Source organism: Geotrypetes seraphini, chromosome 6 (genome assembly GCF_902459505.1).
Source record: "Geotrypetes seraphini chromosome 6, aGeoSer1.1, whole genome shotgun sequence".
In the NCBI taxonomy this organism is placed as follows: Eukaryota; Metazoa; Chordata; class Amphibia; order Gymnophiona; family Dermophiidae; genus Geotrypetes; species Geotrypetes seraphini.
The window spans coordinates 260042914-260062567 of NC_047089.1; the positions used below are offsets into that span (position 1 = coordinate 260042914).

Consider the following 19654-nt stretch of genomic DNA (forward strand, 5'->3'; position numbering starts at 1 on the left):
TCTATTTCTTTTTTTTTTTTTTTCCTTCAGGATAAAGTAGTATATTAGTTGTGTTGATAAAAATTTATAAACATTAGAGGCTCTGGTAGAAACCCGTTTACAAAGTATGTATTCTTCCCAATTAATATTTCTAAATTAATAAAGTCTTTTTGTTAATTGTAAATGGGTTTCTACCAGAGCCTTTAATTCAATAGCATAATTAAATGAAATAACTACCGTATTTTCTCGCATATAACGCGCGCGTTATATGTGGTTTTTACGTACCGCGCACACCCTTGCGCGTTATATGCGTGAGCGCGTTGTACAAAATTTTTTTTTACATAGTTTCCCCCCCCCCCGACGTCCGATTCACACCCCCCCCGCCGCAGGACCGCTCGCACCCCCACCCCGAAGGACCGCTCGCACGCACCCGCACCCGCACCCCCACCCTGAAGGACCGCTCGCACCCCCACAGCCTCCTGATCCCCCCCCCATCATGTAGAAGCTCCTACCAGTGTCCTGCTGCTTCCTCTTGGCGGTCCCGACACCCGACACGATCGGGGAAAGAGGGAGCTCAAGCCCTCTTGCCCCAACCAACCGCGGCACCCCCGACATGATCGGGGCAAGAGGGAGCTCAAGCCCTCTTGCCCCCCCCGACTCCCCGACACGATCGGGGCAAAAGGGAGCCTAAGCCCTCTTGCCCCGCCGACTCCCCAACTCCCCGACAATATCGGGCCAGGAGGGAGCCCAAGTCCTCCTGGCCCTGGCGACCCCCCCGCTAGTTGTTCGGGCCAGGAGGGAGCCCAAACCCTCCTGGCCACGGCGACCCCCTCCCCCCACCCCGCACTACATTACGGGCAGGAGGGATCCCAGGCCCTCCTGCCCTCGACGCAAACCCCCCTCCCCCCAACGACCGCCCCCCCAAGAACCTCCGACCGCCCCCCCCAGCCGACCCGCGACCCCCCTGGCCGACCCCCCATGACCCCCCCACCCCCCTTCCCCGTATCTTTGTGTAGTTGGCCGGACAGACGGGAGTCAAACTCGCCTGTCCGGCAGGCAGCCAACGACGGAATGAGGCCGGATTGGCCCATCCGTCCCAAAGCTCCGCCTACTGGTGGGGCCTAAGGCGCCTGGGCCAATCAGAATAGGCCCGGGAGCCTTAAGTCCCTCCTGGGGGCGGGGCCTTGGGCACATGGTACTTCCCTGCTGTATTTCCTTTTGCTCACATTGTTTGTCCCCACATGGATTACCACCACCGCATCTTCCTCTTCCATGCTGTCGATGATCTTGTTGATGCGGCTCACTATGTCTTCTACCTTTTCTCCCGGTAGGCAGGTCACCAGTCGATCCTGTCTTCCCCCTGCTATGTGGCTATTGACTTGTCTGATGATGGAGTCCTCCATGACGATTGCTGTCTTCTATATCTTCTCTTGCCTCTCTAGGCGCAGGTCCGTGTCCCTGGTGTGTGGCCATCTCTCCAGCCGTAGGTCCGTGTCCTCAGTGCACTTCCATCTTCTGTCATCCTGGCGTTGGCTTGCACTGGACTCATTTTCTTGTGGGTTCACTCCGCTGCTTCCAGATCTCACTGCTGTGTCACCCATTTCTTCCTTGTGGCTGTTCTCCGGGTGATCCTCACTCCCTCTAGGTGTATCTCAGCAGTTCCACTGTTGCTGGTGATTTTCCATGGTCTCCCTGTATGCCTCCTCGATGAACTTCTCCAGCTTCCAGACTTCATCCTCAATGGTTTCCTCTGTTTTGATGTTCTCTGCATCTCTGTCCTCCTCCACTTCTCGAAGTGCTTCTAGTTCCAGTATTCTGCCTTCTAGAAGTCTAAGTTGTTTCTTCAGGCTCTCCAGTTCTCTGCATCGAGTGCACACATAAGACCGCCTCCCAGAGGGGAGATAGTCATACATATGGCAGACGGTGCAGAAAGCACAGTTTCTTACCGTAACAGGTGTTATCCAGGGAAAGCAGGCAGCTATTCTCACATCGACGGAGTCCCGATGCGGAAGCCTCGCAAGCAGACTTGCTTGTAGAAACTAGAAGTTTTGAGTCAGCCACACCGTGCATGCGCGAGTGCCTTCCCGCCCAGCACAGGGCACGTCTCCTCAGTTTAGATAGCTAGCAGAGAAGCCAACCAGGGGAGGTGGGTGGGTTGTGAGAATATCTGCCTGCTGTCCCTGGATAACACCTGTTACGGTAAATTACTGTGCTTTATCCCAGGACAAACAGGCAGCCTATGCTCACATATGGGTAACCTCCAGGCTAACCAGAATGGGATGGTAGGAGTGTTGGCAATTTAAGAGAATAAATTTTGTAATACTGTCTGGCCAAAATGGCAATCCTGTCTGGAGAAAACATCCAGACAATAGTGAGAAGTGAAATAGGACCAAATAGCAGCCTTGCAAATTTCCTCAATAGGTGTAGATCTGAGGAAAGCTACTGAAGTTGCCATTGCTCTGAACTTATGGGCTGTGACTCTACTCTGTAGGGGTAATCTAGCCTGGGCACAGCAGAAGGAGATACAAGCAGCCATCCAGTTGAAGATGATACGCTTAGAGATAGTATGTCCCAACTTATTTGGATCAAAGGAGACAAAATGTTGAGGAGCAGTTCTGTGTGGTTTGGTACATTCTAAATAGAAGGCCAAAGCACATTTACAGCCCAGAGTATGAAGAGCTGATTCCCCAGGATGAGAATGAGGCTTTGGAAAGAACACTGGAAGAATAATGGATTGGTTGAGATGAAATTCCAAAACCACTTTAGGTAGGAATTTAGGATGAGTACGGAGAACCACCTTGTCATGATGGAACACAGTGAAAGGTGGATCAGCAACTAAAGCTTGCAGCTCACTGACTCTTTGAGCAGAAGTGAGGTTAATGAGAAACACCACTTTCCAAGTAAGATACTTCAGATGAGCCATAGACATTGGTTCAAATGGAGGCTTCATCAATTGAGTAAGAACAACATTGAGATCCCAAACCACTGGAGGTGGTTTGAGAGGAGGTTTGACAGTGAAAAGACCTTTCATGAATCTGGAAACCACCGGATGAGCAGAAAGAGGTTTTCCTTCAATAGGCTGATGGAAAGCAGCAATTGCACTGAGATGGACTCGGATCGATGTAGACTTGAGGCCAGAGGAGGATAAGTGCAAAAGGTACTCTAAAAAAGAAGATAAGGAGGAATGCTGAGGCTCCTTATCGTAAGAAAAGCACCACGTAGAAAATCTAGTCCATTTTTTGGTGATAGCATTGTCTAGTGGTAGGCTTCCTAGAAGCCTCTAAAATGTCTCTTACAAATTGAGAAAACTGAAGAGGAGTTATGTTGAGTGGTACCAAGCTGTCAGGTGTAGAGACTGCAGATTGGAATGAAGCAGAGATCCCTGACTCTGTGTAAGCAGAGATGGAAAAACTGGTAGAAGGTATGGCTCCCTGCTGCTGTGTTGAAGGAGGAGGGAGTACCAAGGTTGTCTCGGCCACCGAGGAGCAATCAGAATCATGGTGGCATGGTCGTTCTTTAACTTGACAAGAGTCTTGAGAATGAGAGGGAATGGAGGGAATACATACAGGAAGAGATTCGTCCATTCCAGAAGAAAAGCATCTGCCTCGAGGCGATGAGGAGAATAGATCCTGGAGCAGAACTGAGGCAGTTTGGGGGCGGAGCCTGACTAGGGGGGTGGAGCCTCACTAGCGAAGCGATCAGATGCATGGGGTAATGGCTCCTCCACACCGACACCTAATCTAAGATAATTACGGCTCATTCAGGCGAGTATCTTCTCCCCGACGTGTCTAACTGCTATTTTTGACATCTGGCTTGATGACTCCACTGAAAACTAATAAGGGAGACCCGATTCTGCCTGCCTCTCTCGGCGGCAAAAGGCCTAAAACCGATCCGGGTTCGCCGGACAAGATGGCGTCCAAACATGAGGACTCACAATTCAACACCCTAATTAAAGAACTACGCTTCTTCAAACATATCATGCAGGAGCAGGTTGAGGAAACAAAACTATTACGAATTGAAATTGAGTCGCTCAATGCACAATTTGTTGATGTCTGTCACCGCATTGATGCGCTGGAAGAAAAGACGACGACGCTGCAATCAAAACTTTCATTGGTGGATAGATATGACAAGCTAATCTCTTCCCTTCAAATAGATTTGGAAGATTTATCTAATCGCAGCAGGAGATGTAATATTAGAATCATCGGATTATCGGAGCAATCAGAAGGAGCTGATATGGCTGCTTTCCTGTCTGATTTTCTGCCGAAAATACTGGGCCTCACCTTCTCCACCTCGCTTGAAATAGAGCGGGCGCATCGCGTGCCTTCCAAGCCGTCTCCCCATCTGACTACGGCAAGGCCCATAGTGGCGAAACTTTTACGCTTCCAGCATGCACTACAAATCATCACTGCTGCCAAATCTCATCCTCAACTACTTCATCAAGGTAAGAAGTTCTTCATTGTACCAGACTTGGCTAAATCTACTGCGCTGAAATGAAAGGTGTTTCTGATGCGTCACCAAGAATTGAAAGATATAGGCGCAAAATATGGCCTCATGTATCCTGCCAGGATGAAAGTGACATACCACAATCGTACCACTTTGTATACGGATCCTGAAGAGCTTGCTTCCTTTCTTGAATCACTGAGAATACAATGACTTTATTTTGATTATATGCTCTGATGTTTTCTATTACAGGTCCTTTCCACTTACTCGCTTGAAGTTCCACCTGCATTATTTGTTCCATATAGGTTTGGAGTGTTGGTTGATTGCTCCCTGGGTTTGCCTTTTGCTGTTGTAGGTACACCCACAAATTGTTTATTGGTTATTGCACTGGTACTGCAGCATGGCTTTTTTCCTTGCCATGCTTTTTGTTACTGTATATGACTTCTTTTTTTCTTTTTCCTTCCTTTCCTTTTTTCTGATAAACAGGAGTGGTCTTCTATGTAAAATTCTAGATTTCTTTTCCGTGCTGGTCCTTGTTGCTGTTTACCTGCTAGATAATAGCTGATTTACACATTTTCTCTCATAATGTTAATGGGCTAAACCACCCAATTAAACGTAAAAAGATCTCTCAATACATTACTGTTAAGCATCCAGATGTTATTTTACTTCAGGAGACTCATCTTCCCTCTGCCGCTGCTTCTAAATTCCGCATAAAGGGATATTCTTCTCATTTTTTTTCTCCAGCAACCCATCGAAAAAAAAATGGTGTCTCAATATTTTTCAATAATAATATACCCATCTCTGTTCTATCTCATAAAACAGGCGCAGAGAGAAGATGGTGCCAGGTCCATGCTGTGTTGCACTCGGCAAGATTTGTTTTTCTTAATGTCTATGCTCCTGTTCTGGATCTTCCAGAATTCTTCAGAGAACTTCAGTCCATCTTGTTGGAATTTGGCTCTGATTCCTTGATTTTAGGGGGCGATTTTAATCAAATACAGGATGTATATTTAGATAGATCCTCCTGCAAACCAGCTAAGTCTAAATCTTTTCAGGAACTCCTTAATCTCAAAAACAACTTCTCTCTTACTGACCCCTGGAGACTGATGGACCCGACGGGCAAGGAATATTCTCATTACTCTCCTCCCCACAACACCTACTCCAGAATAGACTTCTTTCTTATCTCTCTCTCTTTAACTAACAAATTGACAAACACCCTTATTCACCTGATTACACTCACCGATCATGTGGCCATTTCACTTCATTTCACCATCCCTCTTGTTCCCTCAGGTTCTCCATCGTGGAGGTTAAACAATCAATTACTTCTTGATGATGACATTTATGAGAAAATTAAAATATTTATCACTGAATTCTTTTTTTTTTTTTTTTTTAACTTTATTTTTATTGAATTTAACATACTTTACAAGTATAACTACTTGGTTTAGAAATACAGAATCATGTTCCAAAAGAAAAACATCATTGAACATTACAATATTTAAAATAAATATATATATGAAACTTAACTCTTCCTTAGACCTCAAATTAGGAGGAGGAAAAGAAAACAAAGATATTATAGGGAGTAATATTACAATAATATATCAAAAAAGTAAAGGCTTAAACGCTACAACCCAGCAATTCCTTTAAGCTACACTCCCTCCACTAGATAAACCTTTGAGATCTAAAAAGGAACGTAGATGATCTGGTGTAAAATACACATATTTCAGACCTTTAAACTTAATAACACATTTGCATGGATAAGCTAGCAAAAAAGTAGCACCTAGCTTCCTTGTTTCTTCTCTCATGCCCAAAAATATTTTCCATCTTTCCTGGGTTATTCTAGTTACATCATGATATAACCATAAACGTTGACCACAAAAAAGTGATCCAGACTTTTTAAAGAACAACCTCATAACTCCATTAAGATCTTGTTCAAAGATAAAGTTAACAATTAAAGTTCCTCTCTCTTTAACTTCCGTAGATGATTCCTCTAATATTGCCGTAAGGTTTTGCAAGTCTTTATCAGTGACCAAATTCTCACCTTTAGGTATATCTGAATTTCTTTTTGAAGTAGGTAAAAAGTATACTTTATTTAGAGGCGGAATCTGATCTTGCGGATAATTCAAACATTCTACCAGAAATTTTTTAAAAATCTCAATGGGTGATATTGCCAAAATCCTTGGGCAATTTAAAATTCTCAGGTTCAATCTTCTGTTAAAGTTCTCAATCATTTCTATTTTACGGGCAGTGGAATTTTGTTCTTTAACAATAGTGGTAATTGAATTTTTCAATGAAGCTGACTCAGTTTGTATTTTGTCCATGCACTCTTGCTTTACTTTCAGCAAACTTTCAGAAAAATTATCCATTTTCTTAACCATTACCTCAACATCTGAGGCAGTCTTCTCCACCTTCACATCCAGTCTCTTGATAGCCTCCAAAAGTATTTCTAGTGTCACTGCTGGGGTGCTTGTTGGTGCTCCTTCTCCTTCAGCAGCCCTTCCTCCCAGCGTTCCAGCTAGGGCAGTAGCTCCTCCCATTGCCTGCTCCGGGGTCTCCAACTCCTCTCCCTTGGGGCCAAGCTCGACACTCTGCGCCTCTGCTGGACATGGGGGCGCAGAGAGATGCGGTGGAGACAAAGATGTCATCAGATCCAGAGACCCGAGTGCTCCCTCACTCAGGTCCGACGCGGAACTCTCCCGCCGCGGGGATATCTGGGCGTCGGCTGGTCTCAGCGGCTGCAAAAACCGCTGAATTGTCTGCTGGGCAGGAGACGATGTGAGCAGCGGCAAGTGCCCCGCTCTCACACTCCCCTTCCTCTTCGTATGAGGCATTCCGTTAAAGTAAGTATCTATTTCCAGTTATTGAGATAAAGAAAAAACGCTAAGCCTGCCGAGCACAGCTACATAGCGTCCGCCATCTTGTATTCCTCTTCATGGCACTCATCACTGAATTCTTTGACTTCAATTCAAAAGATCCTGATGTATGCCCATCTATCATTTGGGAATTGATCAAACTGTCTGCTTGGAAAAAAAAAAGCTTAAACTACAAAAGGAAAAAGAATTAGAACAGTCTATTAAGCAGCTTGAACTGAAACACATGACTACTCATATTGGAGACCCCTCCCTTTATCAACAAATTCTAAAACTTAAATACAATTCTCTCCTCCCTAATAAGGCTAGACAAGATCTATTCATACATGCTTCTGGTCATTACATGGGCGATAACATCATAGAAACATAGAAAAAAGCAGCAGAAAAGGGCTATAGCCCACCAAGTCTGCCCATTCCAAGTATCCCCTCCCCTGAATTTACTCCCTTAAAGATCCCACATGAGTATCCCATTTTCTCTTAAAATCCGTCACGCTGCTGGCCTTTATCACCTGGAGTGGGAGTCATAAGAACATAAGAAATGCCTCTACTGGGTCAGACCTGAGGTCCATCGTGCCCAGCAGTCCGCTCACGCGGTGGCCCAACAGGTCCAGGACCTGTGCAGTAATCCTCTATCTATACCCCTCTATTCCCTTTTCCAGCAGAAAGTTGTCCAATTCCCTCTTGAACCCCAGTACCGTACTCTGCCCTATCACGCCCTCTGGAAGCGCATTCCAGGTGTCCACCACACGCTGGGTAAAGAAGAACTTCCTAGCATTCGTTCTGAATCTGTCCCCTTTCAACTTTTCTGAATGCCCTCTTGTTCTTTTATTTTTTGAAAGTGTGAAGAATCTGTCCCTCTCTACTCTCTCTATGCCCTTCATGATCTTGTAAGTCTCTATCATATCCCCTCTAAGTCTTCTCTTCTCCAGGGAAAAAAGTCCCAGTTTTTCCAATCTCTCAGCGTATGAAAGGTTTTCCATCCCTTTTATCAGACGTGTCGCTCTCCTCTGAACCCTCTCGAGTATCGCCATATCCTTCTTAAGGTACGGCGACCAATATTGGACGCAGTACTCCAAATGCGGACGCACCATCGCTTGATACAATGGCAAGATAACTTCTTTCGTTCTGGTTGTAATACCCTTTTTGATGATGCCTAGCATTCTATTTGCCTTCTTAGCAGCCGCTGCGCACTGTGCTGACGGCTTCATTGTCAAGTCCACCATCACCCCCAGGTCCCTTTCTTGGGTACTCTCATTTAAAAACATCCCTCCCATCGTATAGTTGTACCTCGGATTTCTGTTTCCCACATGTAATACTTTACATTTCTCAACATTGAACTTCATCTGCCATCTTGTTGCCCATTCCCCTAGTTTGTTCAAGTCCCTTTGCAGTTTTTCACAGTCTTCTTTAGTCCGAGCTCTACTAAATAGTTTAGTGTCATCTGCAAATTTTATTATCTCACACTTCGTCCCTGTTTCCAGATCATTTATGAATACATTAAATAGCAGCGGCCCTAGTACTGAGCCCTGCGGGACCCCACTCGTGACCTTCCTCCAGTCCGAGTAGTGGCCCTTCACTCCCACCCTCTGTCTCCTACCCGCCAACCAGCTTCTGATCCATCTATGTACATCTCCTTCCACCCCATGGTTCTTCAGTTTCCGGAGTAGGCGTTCATGGGGCACCTTGTCAAAGGCTTTTTGGAAATCAAGATATATGATGTCTATGGGGTCTCCATTGTCCATCCGTTTGTTAATTCCTTCGAAGAAGTGCAATAAGTTAGTTAGGCAAGATCTTCCCTTGCAGAAACCGTGTTGGCTGGTTATCAGAAGTTCGTTTCTTTCAAAATGTTCATCAATTTTTTCTTTTATCAGTGTTTCTGCCATTTTCCCCGGTACCGAGGTCAGACTCACCGGTCTGTAATTTCCTGGGTCACCTTTTGATCCCTTTTTAAAGATGGGCGTAACATTGGCTATCTTCCAGTCCTCCGGGATCACGCCTGTTTTCAGGGATAGATTGCAAATTTGCTGCAGTAGTTCCGCTATCTCCTCCTTTAATTCCTTCAGAACCCTTGGATGGATTCCGTCCGGACCCGGGGATTTGTCTGTTTTTAATTTATCTATCTGCCTGTGTACATCTTCAAGGCTCACTTCCATGGTTGTTAATTTTTCTGCCTGATTTCCATTGAAGAATTGTTCAGGTTCTGGAATGTTGGATGTGTCTTCGTTTGTAAATACAGATGAAAAGAACGCGTTAAGTCTTTCTGCCACTTCTTTCTCCTCCTTCACCACTCCCTTCTTGTCACCATCGTCCAGCGGTCCCACATCCTCCCTAGCCGGTTGCTTCCCTTTAACATATCTAAAGAACGGTTTGAAATTTTTTGCTTCCCTGGCTAGCCTCTCTTCATACTCTCTTTTGGCTTTTCGAACCACTCGGTGACATTCTTTTTGATACTTCCTGTTCTCTTTCCAGTTCCCCTCAGTTTTGTCCTTTTTCCATTTCCTGAATGAATTTTTCTTATTGCCTATCGCTTCCTTCACTGTTTTGGTTATCCACGCCGCGTCCTTTATTCGACTCTTTTTGCACCCCTTTCTGAATCTGGGGATATATAGATTTTGCCTGTGTACATCGTGAGAGAAATTGCACGCTGGCAGTGGCTACACTTCTTGAAGCCCGTGACTGGCCAGGACATAGGAGGGAAGAGAGCCACTGTGAAGTTGAAGCCCGCAGGCTCGCCAGTCAGTCACTGAAGAAAAAATTAAAAATTAAAATAAGTCGTCATTTTTTTTTTTTTTAACTGTAAAGAAAGAAAGTAACACAGCAGTTCGCGAAGAAAATAAACACAAACCGCGGTGAGAGAAGGCACGAAGAAACAAAGTTAAAAACAGAGAATCAAAGACGGACTTCTCGGCTCCGCAGAAAACTGAGAACTGAGGAGATGCGCCCTGTGCTGGGCGGGAAAGCACTCGTGCATGCGTGGTGCGGCTGACTCGAAACTTCTAGTTTCTACAAGCAAGTCTGCTTGCGAGGCTTCCGCATAGGGGCTCCATCGATGACGTCACCCATATGTGAGAATAGGCTGCCTGCTTGTCCTGGGATAAAACTGGGTAGCTCATCTTCCTGCTTCTGTCTGCTGCTTCCATAGCTGCTGGTGTCCTTTGTGTCTGCTGCTGGTTTCCTCTCTGCTGCTGGTGTCCTCTCTGTCTGCTGCTCATGCACTGACTTGCCACTTCTGAAGGCCCTTCGCAAAGGCATTCTTGCTAAGGTGAGCACCTTTAACACTTGCCTTCGACGCGTGCAGAACGGCTGAGCACCATTGGCTCCTCCTCTTTTAAGGAGGAGCTCCAGATCAGTGCCTGGCTGATGTCAGAGGGGTGGGCGGAGCTATCTCTCGCCGCTGCCCCTCACTCTTGCCTGCCCTGCTTCTCTGTTCCTCTCTTACTCTCCTCTCTCAGTTCCCGATTCTGTCTCCTGTTTACCTGCCTCCCGACTTTCACCTGCCTCTCCTGCTCACTGGGCCATATGAGGGTGTAAGGGGGAAGATTGATGTCAGACCACTGGAGAGTGAGGGAGGAGATGGTGCACAGCAATGGGTGTGGCAGGGAAGAAAAATAGAAGAAATACTTCTTATGGGATAGATGGGAATAGGGGAAAAAAATGAGAGAGAAGATGGTACACTGGATATATGGAAATGGAAGACACGGAAAAGTAGATTTTGAGAAGAAAGTAGAAAATGTAAAAAAGTTGAATGTTAAAAGTTGACACCAAAGATGAATGTAGGGTAGAAAGTGAAGAAGGAGAGATAAAACAGCAAATGGATAAGAAGGCCATGGAAACACAAGAACACAGACAGAAGGAAGTGCAACCAGAGATTGGGAAAAGATGATTAGATCACCAGCCAACAAAGGTAGGGAATATGATTTTATTTTCAATTTACTGATTGAAATGTGTCAGTTTTGAGAATTTGTATCTGCTGTCTATATTTTGCACTGTTCATGAAGAAATTAATTTCTTTCTATTTCTCAGGTGTTATAATGCATGTAGAGTCTGGCATCTTAGGGTTCCGTTTGGGTATATTAGTACTTTTAGTTTGTGAGCCTGTGTTCGCATAGGGGTTATTATTTGTGTTCTGCATGTGGTAGGAATGAATGTTGGAAAGCATACAGTGAGCTTTGTGTAGTTTAATTTTGTGTTTAACCATTATGTGTTGTTAATAAGATTATATTGTGTGTATATATGAAAAATGAATGGAAAAAAATGGTAATACTATTAATACTATCATTATTATGGAGGTGGGGGTCAAGGGCAGAGCTTGAGCTGAGCAAGGGGTGGGGCTTAGATGGAGTCTGGGCAGAGTTTTTGGCCCCCTAAAACAAAAAAGTGTTCCGCTGCCTATGGGTTATATTTATAAAGTATCCTGAAAGAGATGGGAAGCATGTGCTCAGTTTTGAGAAGCAGAGTAATATGATCGAATTTTGAGCGAAGGTAGAGAAGCCTAAGTGCAGTGTTTTGTACTAGTTGGAGTTGATGCATTTGGTACTACGGAAGTCAAACTAATAATGAATTGCAATAATCCAATCGAGAAATGACCAGTGAATGTAGAAGGATTTGTAAAGAATTCCGATTTAGCAGTGACCGAACCGAGTGGAGCTGACAAAGCCGTAGAAAAGAAGATGAAACTACTTTTGAAATATGAGAGTGGAATGACAAAGTGAAGTACAATGTTACTCCAAGGATTTTAATTGAAGTTGAGGAAGGCAAAGGATTACCCTTCAAATTGAAGGTATGATTTGGAAGGTTCCATGTGCGCTTAATTGGAGAAAAGATCATGGTAGAGGTTTCTTGAGAGTTGATCTACAGCCTATTCATGGTAAGCTAGTCATAAACCTTGTCTAGTTTTGTGGATATCGAAGAATAATCATTGAGATCATTAGAATTGAGAGGATGCAGTAAATATATTGTCGGCATAGATGAAAAAGGTAAAGCCGAGTGACTGTAGTAGTAGTGTTAGGGGAGCAAGAAAAATATTAAAGAGAATAGGCCCAAGAACAGAACCCTGCGGTACACCAGATGAGAGTGGGTGGGAACTGTATTTACGTATGCCGATGAAATCCAGCTAATTCATCCCCTAAACCCTACATTGCCTGATGAAATAACTGAAATCAATCATAAACTCAATAAAATCAGCTCCTGGCTCCCGAATAACAAACTTGCATTGAACATCTTTAAAACTACCTGTGTCCTTTTCTCGATCTCCATAGATGAACATCTATGTTTACCCATTTGCATTGATTCCTCCCCAATTCAAACTGACAGCAAAGTCAAACTTCTCAGAGTCATCCTTGATAAGGACCTTACCTTCCATCAAAAAATTAGTGCAGTTACGCAGAAATGTTTTCATAAGCTTAAGATCATCTGATCCAACTCTTCTTTCCTTGATCCCCCCTCTATCAACATCCTGATTCATTCTCTCATAATTTTAACTATAGACTACTGCAATGCCCTATATCAGCGTGTTACCAGTTATCTTAACTAGCCAGCACTCCTCCGTAGATCTTAAGCCATTAGAACCAGACTCTTAGCGGTGGCTCACTCGGCTCATGCGTCGATGAAGAACGCAGCTAGCTGTGAGAATTAGTGTGAATTGCAGGACACATTGATCAATGACAATTCGAACGCATCTTGGACCACATTGCTATAAAAGCTAAGTAATAGTCTTTATTTCACTTTATAGTGTCACAAAAGGAGGTGTTTAGGCAGATTGATAGGCTTAAGAGAGATAAATCCCTGGGACCGGATGGCTTCCATCCGAGGGTCATCAAGGAACTGAAAGGGACCATAGCTGAACTGCTTCAACTAATAGCCAATCTGTCTATCAAATCGGGAAAGATTTCGGAAGACTGGAAGGTGGCGAATGTTACGCCGATCTTCAAGAAAGGTTTGAGGGGATATCCGGGAAACTACCGACCGGTGAGTCTGACTTCAGTACCGAGAAAGATGGTGGAGTCACTGATAAAGGACCGCATCATTGATCACCTTGACGGACACGGGCTGATGAGGACCAGTCAGCACAGTTTTAGCAAAGGCAGATCGTGTTTGACAAACTTGCTACACTTCTTTGAGGGAGTAAACAGACAAATAGACAAGGGCGACCCGATCAGCATTGTATATCTGGATTTTCAAAGGCATTTGACAAGGTTCCACATGAACGACTACTTCGTAAAATTGCAAGCCATGGAATTGAGGGTGAAATACTCACGTGGATTAAAAACTGGCTGGAACATAGGAAAAAGAGAGTGGGGGTAAATGGACAATGCTCAGACTGGAAGAGTGTCACCGGTGGGGTGCTGCAGGGCTTGGTGCTTGGACCCGTGCTCTTCAACATCTTTATAAATGATCTGGACATTGGTACAACGAGTGAGGTGATTAAATTTGCGGATGACACAAAGTTATTCAGAGTAGTGAAGACACAGGGGGATTGCAAAGATCTGCAACGTGACATAATCAAGTTCAAGGAATGGGCATCAACATGGCAGATGAGGTTCAATGTGGATAAATGTAAAGTGATGCACGTCGGTAACAAAAATCTCATGCACGAATACAGGATGTCCGGGGTGGTACTTGGAGAGACCTCCCAGGAGCGACTTGGGAGTTCTGACTGACTGATGCTGAATCAGCTGTCAGCAGCGCACGTGGAGGATCGTTTAATCAGGATAAATATTACTGCTTTTTTGGGCCTCCCACTTTGAGCTTAGGCTCCCTCAAAATGAATATCTTCCCTGCTGTAGCTAGTAGGGATCCCCAAGCCTCACCAACTGACAGCCACCTCCCCCCCCTCCAACTTCCCAAGTTCTGCAGCTGGCAGCAATATTGCAAAGCTGCTGCCTTCCCTCCTCCCTGCCCTCCCCCTTTCATGCATGCATGAAAGCAGTGGCAGCTTGAGGATATTGCCATTGGCTACAAAGCTTGGAGATTTTGGGTTGCAAGACTGGAGGAAGATGTCTCTAGTTGGCAGGGCTTGGGAATCCCCACTAGCTCAAGTATTTATAAATAGCACTCAGGCAGGGAGAAACTTTGGTGCCCATCCACTAATTATGGGCTCCAGTCCCTCCCCCAAATCAGCTGTATATGACTACGCCACTGAATACACAAATAATTGTGATGCACATATCCCAAAGCTAACATATTCTAGTTAATAAATTCAAAATAAAACAATTTTTTTTCTACCTTGTTGTCTGGATGTTTTGTTTTTCCATCATCTTGGTCCCAGTTTCTATTTCTGCTTTTTGTCTGTCTTCAACTAATTCTCTTTCCAGTGTCTGCTGTCCATTTTTTTCTCCTCTTCTCTCGTTCCATTTCCTTCTTATGCCTGTCTCCAATGTATTGATTTTTCCTTTTCGGCTTTCTTAACTTTTTCTTTTCTTTTTTGCCTCTGTCCACTCAAATCTTGCCTTCTTTCTCACCCTTCTTCTTTTGAAATGTTCAGCTACCTCTTAATTCTCCATCTTCTCTCAGTTCCTAACTCTCCCATTTCCTATCTCACTCCTTTCCCAGCCTCCTATTTCCTGCTGTCTACTCCCCATTACCACATTTCTACTACTGTACTCACTGCTCTGTCACTCATCTTGTCATCTCCCTTTTGACCTCATCCATCTGGCTCACCACTTTAAGAATCCCCCTCCATCTCTCCTCTGGTCAGGCTATAATTCCCTGTCCTTTTCTTTCCATCTCCTAGCATCTTCTTATCCCAGCTCTCTTCCTTCCTGCACTCCTATGGGTCTATCTCTGCTCCTCTATCCCCATGGTCCAACATTTTGCCCCCTCTCTTTTCTGCTTTTCTTCGTCCCTTCCCCTCCTTGATGCTGAACAATGAAATAGAGGGGGGAAAAAAAGAGAGATGCTGCATCTCTCTGCCTTCCATCCACAGGCCTAACATTTCTCCCTCCCTCCCTAAATCCAACTTCTCTCCCTTTCTCTTTCTAACTGCCCCCATCCCATCTCTCCCCCTGCCTTCCTGCCTGCCTTCCCCAGGTCCACCATTTCTCCCTTTCTCTTTCCAACAGTTCTCCCTTCAAGTATCTCTTTCCTTCTTCCTCCACACCACCCCAGGTCCAACTTTTCTTCCTTCAGACTATTGCCCACCATCTCTCTGCCCTGTTTCTGGCCATCATCGCTCTGTCATCTGTTTCTGGCCCTATAAGCTCTCTCCCCACATCCAATCTAGCACTTCTTTTAATACCCTCCCCCTCTGTACTTTTAAAAAAAAAAGTCCAGGAGGTTTCCTCGGCCCAGTATGTTCTCCCCCTTCTCTCTCCCCAACTGCACCAACTCTTTCCTTCTCTCAGACACCCAATTCTCCCTTTCTATTATCTCCCTCACCTCTGCATCTCTTTCCTTCACTTCCTCCATTCTTCCATCTTATGGCTCATGCTCCCCTCTATCTTTCCCTTCATTCTGTCTCCTTCACTGCTGCCCCCAGCCCTCTCTGCCTTCTCCTGAAGGGCTACTGCTGCTGGTGTCTGTAACTCCCAGTTCCTAAGACCGTTGATTTTAAAGATTATTTTAGCACAGGGGAAGAGCTTGGATCGTTATGAGACTGGAGAATAGAGGGGTTAGTCCCTGAAGTTCCCTCAAATATATGAGCTGTACAGGAGGGGAGGGAGGGAAGGTGGTGGGGATAATGCATGAACTCCGCGCCTCCCTTCGAGACTAGATGGGCTTCTCTCTGCAAGACGCATGCAGCCCCGCTCATGTTCAAGGGTGTTTACCGTCTTGCCAGGTGCCTAGGTGATGTAGTGTTTTCTATCTTGCCGGTGCCCTCCTCCATCTTCCTGCAGCATTCGCTGAAAGCCGTGAGCACCAGCTTCCATGTGCCTCCTGCAGCTGATCTGGAAGCATTCCCACTGACATTGCGACATCAGAGGGAACACTTCTGGGTCAGCCGCAAGAGGCATATAGAATCACTACAAAGGTTAGAGCTGTTCAGCTTGGAAAAGAGATGGCTGAGGGGAGATATGATTGAAGTCTACAAAGTCCTGAATGGAGAAAGGCGGTGAGGGATGCCAAAAAGGACTATGAGGAGAAAATAGCACAAGAGGCCAAAAATTTCAAGCCCTTCTTTAGATACGTAAAAGGAAATAAACCTGCAAAAGAGGTGGTGGGACCGCTGGATGACCAGGGAAAAAAAGGGTACATCAAAGAGGATAAACAAATTGCAGACAGACTAAATTCCTTCTTTGCGTCTGTCTTTACGAAGGAGGACACCGCAACAATACCAGAAGCAGTGAAAGTGTTCAAAGGAGTAATAGAGGACAGCCTCACCACAGTAGAAGTGGATTTGGACAAGATATACTATCAGATCAACAATCTTAAAAGTGACAAATCCCCTGGACCTGATGGAATTCACCCAAGAGTCTTAAAAGAACTGAAGGTTGAAATTGGAGAGCTTTTGCAAAAACTTGTCAACCTGTCAATTAGAACTGTACAGATACCGGACGATTGGAAGATAGCGATTGTCACGCCAATTTTCAAAAAAGGATCAAGAGGAGAACCGGGCAACTACAGACCTGTGAGTCTTACGTCTGTTCCTGGAAAGATGGTTGTAGCACTGATTAAAGATAGCATAGTCCGGCACTTGGATACACACGACCTGATGAGAGCCAGTTAACATGGCTTCAGGAAAGGGAAATCATGTTTGACGAATTTACTTCAATTTTTTGAGACCATGAACAAACAAATTGATAGTGGAGAACCGGTGGACATAATATACTTAGAGTTCAAGAAAGCGTTCGACAAAGTTCCACATGAAAGACTTCTCAGGAAACTACAAAGCCATGGAATAGAGGGAGATATACTAAGATGGATAGGCAAATGGCTGGAGAACAGAAAGCAGAGAGCGGGCATAAATGGGAAGTTCTCAGACTGGGAGAAAGTGACTAGCGGTGTGCCCCAGGGCTCGGTACTTGGGCCCATCTTACTTAATATTTTCATCATTGACCTAGAAGGAACATCCAGTGAGATCATCAAGTTTGCAGACGACAAAAAGCTATGCTGGGCAATCAGATCGCAGAAGGATAGCGAGGAACTCCAGAGTGACTTGTGTCAGAGAAATGAGTGGAGAAATGGCAGATGAAGTTTAATTTGGAAAAGTGCAAAGTAATGCATTTAGGCAGAAAGAACAAGGAACACGAGTATAGAATGTCAGGTGCAACTCTGGGTAAGAGCGAACAAGAAAAGGACCTGGGTGTACTGATAGATAGGACCCTGAAACCGTTGGCACAATGCGCGGCAGCGGCAAAGAAAGCAAAGAGAATGTTAGGCATGATAAAGAAAGGAATCACAAGTAGATCGGAGAAAATTATAATGCTGCTTTATAGGGCAATGGTCAGAACACACTTGGAATACTGTGTCCAACATTGGTCTCCCAACCTAAAGAAGGATATAAAACTGCTGGAGAGGGTGCAGAGACGAGCAACAAAGCTAATAAAAGGTATGGAGAAGTTGGAATACGAGGAACGACTTAAGAGACTGGGATTGTTCTCCCTTGAGAAAAGGAGACTGTGAGGGGATATGATCGAGACTTTCAAAATACTGAAAGGAATCGACAAAATAGAGCAGGAAAAAAAATTATTTACAATGTCCAATGTGACACAGACAAGAGGACATGGACTGAAGCTAAGGGGGCACAAGTCCAGGACAAATATCAGGAAGTTCTGCTTCACGCAACGAGTGGTGGACACCTGGAATGCTCTCCCAGAGGAGGTTATTGCGGAATCCACCGTTCTAGGATTTAAAAGCAAACTAGATGCACATCTTCTTACGAGAGGCATAGAGGGATAAGGGTGACTAAAATTACTCCAGGTGTACACCTGGCTGGGCCTCCGCGTGTGCGGATTGCCGGACTTGATGGATTGAAGGTCTGATTCGGAGATGGCAGTTCTTATGTTCTTATGAGTAGAATGGGGACAAGTGGATTGATTTTTCACTCCAGCAAAAATGACCAAGACTAGGGAACACTCGAAGTTACAAAGAAATACTTTTAAAACCAATAGGAGGAAATATTTTTTGACTCAGAGAATAGTTAAGCTCTGGAACGCATTGCCAGAGGTTATGGTAAGAGCGGATAGCGTAGCTGGTTTTAAGAAAGGTTTGGTCAATTTCCTGGAGGAAAAGTCCATAATCTGTTATTGACAAAGACAAGGGGGAAGCCACTGCTTGCCATGGATTGGTAGCATGGAATATTGCTACTCCTTGGGTTTTGGCCAGGTACTTGGGACCTGGAGTGGCCACCGTGAGAACTGAGCTACTGATTCAGCAAGGCTTTGCTTATGTTCTTATGTACAGTCTAGATAAAAATTTAAACACTGATCTGTGTTTGAAGTCAATATGGAATGAAGTTTAAATAATCAGGGACAATATTTGTAATACTTTACTTTTGAATGATAAATACCAAAAGGAATTTATGAAAAATCAACTGTTCTGTGTTTGTAATACATTTATTTCTAAAATTTCTAGACCGCCTATACCTAAGCGCTTAACAATAAAACATTTACAATAGTTCAAGACAGCATACATGAATAATTACAGTACAATCCCAGACTAACATAGCCCCTTCAAAGTTACCTTCAGAACTAGAGGAACTAAAAAAATTGATCTTCACTAAATTAAATCACAATGATCACAGTTCAAGATACCATAACCAACTCTATAGCAAGGTTCAGAGAAAGGCCTCAACATATAGTTCTGAACTTTAACCAATCAGAACAGGTCCTCAGGATGCCAGGGAGGTAATTCCACAGTTTTACTTTGCTTAAATCTAAACGGTTTATAGTAGAACCCACATAATATTAATAATAATAATAATAATATAATGGTTTATATACTGCAGGACCGTGAAGTTCTATGCGGTTTACAATAATTAAAAGATGTTACAGATTGAGTGAATTTAACAAAGTTAAAAGCTAGTTATTGTGGAATGAGATTGGGCAGGTTAGTACTTTAGGAACAGATATGTTTTTACGTGTTTCCTAAATTCTCCATAAGTAGTAATAGTAATAATAATAATTTTATTCTGGTATACCGCCATACCCAGCGAGTTCTAGGCGGTTCACATCAATTAAATTAGGATCCGCGATGACATGCAGATTTACAACATTTTTTCAGCGATTGAGCGGCGAGGAAGGGAGAGGATAGAAGGTAGGAAGAAATTATGAGGGAAGGAGAAGAACAGTGCGAGGGGTGAGGTGTTATTGCAGGAGAGGGGGAGAGTTAAGGGTCCTGTTCGCTGAATAGGTGAGTTTTGAGTAACAGAACTCAACTAAATAACAGCTTAAAGTCACTATTGATTCACTCCCATTCTTAACAGTTCTCAGAGA

General features: G+C 44.3%; 1 protein-coding gene and 1 pseudogene across 6 annotated transcripts in view; one reads left to right on the forward strand and one right to left on the reverse strand.

The window, feature by feature from the left end:
* The window catches only part of ZFX (zinc finger protein X-linked), a 193349-nt gene that overhangs the window by 64154 nt on the left and 109541 nt on the right, over window positions 1-19654 (reverse strand). The window lies entirely within an intron of this gene.
* LOC117363223 lies at window positions 12854-13019 on the forward strand (annotated as a pseudogene).